Source organism: Pituophis catenifer, unplaced genomic scaffold, assembly GCF_029215685.1.
Source record: "Pituophis catenifer annectens isolate HBS135680 unplaced genomic scaffold, rPitCat1.0.hap2 SCAF_8, whole genome shotgun sequence".
Taxonomy (NCBI): Eukaryota; Metazoa; Chordata; class Lepidosauria; order Squamata; family Colubridae; genus Pituophis; species Pituophis catenifer.
In genome coordinates, this window is record NW_027256888.1 from 37141493 (window position 1) to 37147690 (window position 6198).

The 6198-nt window shown below is 37.8% G+C and overlaps 1 pseudogene; it reads right to left on the bottom strand.

Moving 5' to 3' along the window:
* Positions 1 to 473: 473 nt before the first annotated feature.
* LOC139320710 (uncharacterized) lies at positions 474 to 3690 on the bottom strand (annotated as a pseudogene).
* Between the last annotated feature and the right edge of the window lie 2508 nt (positions 3691 to 6198).

Below are 6198 nucleotides of genomic sequence, written 5' to 3' on the forward strand. Positions count from 1 at the left end.
ATTTCCTAACAGTGAGGACCATTAATCAGTGGAATGGCTTGCCTTCAGAAGCTATGGGTGCTCCATCACTGGAGGCTTTTAAGGATACTGGACAGCTATTTGTCTGAAATGGTTTAGGGTCTCCTGCTTGAGCAGTGGGTTGGACTAGAAGTCCTCCAAGTTCCCTTCCAACACTGTTATTCTGTTATTTAGTTAAGTAATAAACAGAAGATGTCTCAGAAATGTTGGTACTTACCCTATTTTACATCTACATAGTTAGAAATTATATCAGTCCTTGCTGAGAAAATTCTTTATCAAACCAGGACTTGGAGACTCTAAAATAATTATTCTGTGCATTTTAAACATATCTACAAAATAGGCACTTTTTTCTTTCTTGTTCTTCTTTGAAGACATTTTGCTTCATCCAAGAAGCTTCTTCAGCTCTGACTAGATGGTTGGGAATGGAAGGATTTACATTCCTTGCAGACAGATGGTCATTTGCATTCTTTTAGCAAGTCGTTAAGGCCACCTGGAGGTTTATCTGTGTCGTCAAGGTCACCTGAGAAGTGCATATGGGTGTGGAGCCTTCTTAGAACTGTCAAAAAGACAGTGTTGTAGACTGGAGATAGATGATGTCACATCCCTTCCCATCTGTTGAGAGAGGGCTGTTCAATTTTGACATAGATGGCTTCTTTGACCCCTCTTTCAAACCAGCGGTCCTCTCCATCCAAAATGTGGACTTTGTTGTCTTCAAAAGAGTAGCTTTTGTCTTTTAAATGCAGATGGATTGCTGAATCTAGTCCTGATGGGTTTGTTCTCCTGTGTTGTGCCATGTGTTCATGAAGTCATTGTTTTGTTTCCCCAATGTACCGATCTGCACATGGCTCACTGCATTGTACTGCATATACCACGTTGCTCAATTTGTGCCTGGATGTTTTATCCTTGGGGTGGACAAGCTTTTGACTTAGTGTATTCTTGGGTTTGAAGTATGCACGCATGTCGTGCTGGCTGAAGATCCTCCTGAATTTTTCTGATATTCTTGCAACATATGGAATGACAACGTTGCTTCATTTATTGTTCTCTTTATGTCTGTTATGGAGGAGCTCTTGTAGGGTCTTTTTTGAGATTTGATGAAGTCCCACTTGGGATAAACACACATTCAGAAGCCTTCCTTGATGTGTTTTAGTTCTTTTTCTTTTCCATCTTTGCTGGTAGACAGGCCTTCAGTTTGGTGGTGTAGTGTTCTTATGACTCCCATTTTGTGCTCCAGTGGGTGGTGGGAATCAAAATGTAAATATTGAATTGTGTGGGTGGGTTTTCTTAAACTTCAGTGTTAAGGCTTCTGTCTTCCTTAATGTGTACTGCACAGTCCAGGAAGGCTAGACTATTTTCTTTAACATCTTCCCATGGGAATTTGATGTATCTGTCCACAGACTTGATGTTTGGTGAACGCTTTCAATTTCTGTGTTTTGCTCTTGACCCAAATATCATCCATATACCTATACCAGTGAGTGGGTGGAATTCCTGTGAAGGAGTCTAGCACTTTTGGTTTCTACCTTTTCCATGTAGAGATTGGCCGCAATGGGAGACACAGGTGAATTCATGATGCAGCCATGTTTTGTCTGTACTATAAACCTTCATTGTATTTAAAATAGGTAGTACTGAAGCAGAGGTCCAGGATGGCACATATGTGGTCTGGGCTTAGGTTCTGTTACCTAAGGTGCTGTCTTGTAGCAGTCATTTTTTTCACTATCATAATAGCTTCAGTTGTTGGAATGCAGGTGAAGAGGGAAGTCACATCATAGGAAACCATGGCCTCATCCAGGCCCAGTTTTACTTTCCAAACCTTGCTGGTGAAGTCTTGTGGATTGTTGATGTGATGGGTGGTGTTCCAACTACAGGAGCTAATAAGATGGTCACAATGTTTTAGTGTTGTAGGTGACAGAGTTGATATGGCTGACAATTGGTCTGAGTGGAGTTCCCTCTTGTGGATTTTGGGGAGTCCATATATGCATGGGGTGGCTTTCCCAGGGTAACAACGGTGATATTGTGGCTTGTTGATAGCATTGCCCTTCAGTAGGTGTTGCAAGAAGTCTGACCTTTTTCTTGTAACTGTTGGTGGGGTCTTCAGATATGAAGCAGTATCCATCAGAAGATTGTTCATCTTGGCCTTATAGTCATCTGTGTTCAGGATGACTGGGCATCTTCATTTATCAGCTGGCAGGATGGTGATGTTCCATTCCCCACTATCCAGTCAGAGCTTAAGAAGCTTCTTGGATGAGAAGCAAAACATCTTCAAAGAAAAACAAGAGAGTCCAATTGCCTCTAGAAGAAAAGAAAAAAAGCACCTTTGGGACAACTGTGACTGAATGACTGAGAATCTCCATAGATATCTACACAATAATTCTTGGAAGTGTTTAGGGTGTGTGTGTGTGTGTGTGTGTGTGTGTGTGTTTTGCATCCTTTGTAGCAGTCATAGAAGGTTTTAGGCAAGATGCTTTGGAGGAATTTAGAAGTTAGATGGCAGCACATGCAGATTTCTTTTATCCATGGAAATATATCTCAGATTAGGATTCCACCAGAGATTTTTTACTTTCATCTCATGGCAAGGTTGAAAGAAAGGTGGTCACTGCCTAGGTGAGAGGTAAGGTAAAGCCTTCACAGTGCGCTACAAGGTTGTATGATGTTAGCATATAATTGAAGATTGTTGCCCCTCTCATTGGCTCATCTAACCTCATGAATATTTTATGTGAAATCATGTTTTTCCCCCCACAAACCTCCCTATGGGCCACACTGGCAAATAATTTTAGTGTTCAAAAGTTTAGGCTTCCTTTGTTTGCCTGTTCTTTGAACAAGCAACACAAGAATATTTGTTAGAAGTATAAACAGACACCACTAGTTTTAAGTGCTCCTTTAACGTATGCTTTTTTTCATTTGATAATAAAATAAGTCTTTTAAGTTTCTAAAGAGGCTCTCTTCTTGCTTCACTACATTTTCCTCTAAATACCCTATATTTATCAAGAATCATAACTTTTATATCAAAATATTTTACATATAACTCACTAAAAGTCTGCATATCTGATGGGACTGATAATTTTTCACAATGTCCTACAGTGACTAAAACTAAGTGGTATCTGTATGGTATTTATCATTAAGATTGTTCCAGATTTTATTTAATACATATTATAAAGTGACATTTCAGAATTATGGAACCAAAGAACACATTAGATCATAGTCTTTCTTCAATTCATCAGGTCTGTGTTATTAGTAGTTCACTTTGTGCTGTTTTATCTCAATCTGGCCAAACGTGAATGGAAAGTGGTACATAATGTGAATTAAGTACTTCCCTTCCCTCCCCTCCTCCCAAAAAAAAGTGGGTGGAAATGTCTGTGCATCTTATACAGCGAATGTTGCAGAAACCCTGCCCATCCACTGGCCTCCACCCTTCGGCGTCTGCCTCCCAGCAATTTACCTCCTTGCAGCAAACAGCAAACAGCGTGGTCAGCTTCAGTACAGCCTGATTTAGCATGAGCAGCTGATTGGCAGTTGGATCTGCCTCCCGGAATACTGCCTATCAGCTGTTCCAGGCTGCGGGGATCGCCACCGCTCATTGGTGCTGGAGCTGCCCATTGCTGCTGTCACCTATCACCTTCTCCGCGCGCCGCATTTTTTGTCTCCGTGCATCCCATTTTCGGCCTCCACATGTCCCATTTTCGGCCTCCGTGTGTCCCATTTTCACCCCGTTCCAGGCGGCAGGGATAAGCGGAGACATTATATTTTTATGATCTTTCTCAAGAAGTCCTTCTTCCTATGGGATATAAACTCACCAAGAAATTGCTTATACATTAATATATTAATGTATTCTGGACATAGAGAGACAACAAAATCATTCCTACATCCAAAAAATTTTTTCCTGAGCAATTAGTCAGAAATGCAAAATCATGAAATTTAATCCCTTTACATTGTCTTCGTTTAATACTTTACCCTCAGCTATCTTGAAAGGAATATACAATAAAGGGCAATACAATCTTCAATTATTTCCATGTAAATGTAAATTTACACGTAAAATCTATTACCCAAATGCTTCTGTATTTCTGGTTTTCTAGGGACACTAGACAATCCAGGAACCATTGTGTCATTGTTTCACAGATGTTCCATACCTAAATAGAAAAAAATAGAATGACTTCAGGAAAGCAAAACAAAAAACAAAAATCAGTGGGGCAGGAGCAACTCCTAATTCCTGTCAGATTACCCATTGAACTTGTCAGCTTGTCCATTGAGTTTCCTTATTGAAAGCAAGTTGTGAGCATTGAAAATCAATCCTTCCTTCCTTCCTTCCTTCCTTCCTTCCTTCCTTCCTTCCTTCCTTCCATTTTAGGTATCCCCATCTCAAGTGAGAAGATAGTTTTAGATTTATATGGTCAACTAGGGTTGCTGTTATGGAGTCAATTGCACCATTTCCATTGTTTTTTTGGTGGCATGGTAGTTGTTCACTTCCACTTCATAGAAATTCTGAGCTAATGTTTTAGTTTTAGCCTTAAAAAATATTAATGCAAAATAATGGATATATTTCACCTTCCTGCTTTAGGGCATGAAAATCCAAGTTATTAAAGGATTAAAGGACATGGAACCAATACACAAATTTAACAAGAACAGAGTCAGTATATATTCATCAGTATGTATTCTATCTGACTACAGCTCTTTTGGACAGTACCTTACTTATAAAAAAATAAAGTATAAGTAGTTTTAGAGTATGATATTTTTACATGTTCACCATTTTTAGTAACATCACACAAGAGGTAATTGTTTTGGTGACTTCATAAATATGTAATTTTTAGATTTGAATCTTTCCCTTGGCTTATGTATCTTGGATCTAGCCACCAGTTTCTAACCAGAAATATTAGTTTAATAAAAATTACAGCATTATGATATTGGTACTAACAAAAATAGTTGTTATAGTCTTAAGATAATATTAGTGTTTTTGTTTTATTATATTATATATTACGTTTATTATATTTGTCATTTTCAATCCCAATAATGTATTACTGTATAATCAATTGTTTGGCTAATTGTGCAATGCCATGCTGGTCAATGACTGATTTTGATGATTTTGATTTGCATTTCATTTCATTTGATATTGAAACATTTGCATTTTTGACACAGTATCAGATTTCTTATCTAAAAGAATTAGATTGATTGGGACTATCAGACAGGATCAACAGTTATTACAGCAAACAGCAGGTTAGAAATATCTGACTACCAATAGCTTAATAGATTTTCATTGTTCTTTAAGACACAAAGAATTGAAAAATAAAATAAATTGTACTGCAATAATGAAAGGTAATCTCTTATCTTTTTATTTCATTTTGATTATCTTGGATATGTAGCACATTACATGTTCAACAGAATGCTCTTGGACATATATTCATCAAAGAGTATTACTTGGGGTAGTACATCTGAGAGGTATAAATAATGGAACAGAACAGGGGCATTAAAAATATTATTTTGTTTTTGTGCTAGGAGACTGCTTTACGTAGCAGGGGGTATCCTTTTTTAAAAAAGGATACTGAAAACTGCTTCTTTCAGCCCATCCATATATTTAGATTGTAAGCCCTGAAGCTCTGAAAAACCTTGAATATTTAGAGGTGGTCAGTAGTGAGCCTCAGCCATGCTAGCTTGTATCTCAGGGCTCATGTAGCTCTAATTTCATAGAAACTGGTAAATACATACGTCCCTAACAACAACCACACTAAGAAATTCTTAATTTGGCAATTATAACTAAGTCACCAATTATTTAGTTACCCTATTTCATAAAGCTTGAATTCATATAGTACATCAAATATATAAAAACTTGTAAATGCTAATTAGCAATTGGTGTAGAGTAGAAGAGAGAGAGAGAGAAAGCATTACCAAAGTGTTTAAAACATGTGTGTCCTGACTTATAACAGTGTTGAAAAGCAGCTCGTTGTACATGGATAATTACCATGACTCAGTGTGACAGACCACTATTGTTTACAAAGGTTGTGTGTCTGTCTGTTAGACTGTTCAAACATAGAGCCCAGTAATCACGTCTAAAAAGTCTTGTTCAGCCAGCTGCTTTGTTAAATCTCATTGCCTATTTGTTCAAATGTGCATTATCTTTCTTTGTCTGCTTCAGTGCTCATATTGTGATAAAGGCAGGCATATGAAAAGACTGGTTCTTTCAATCCCAGATAAATG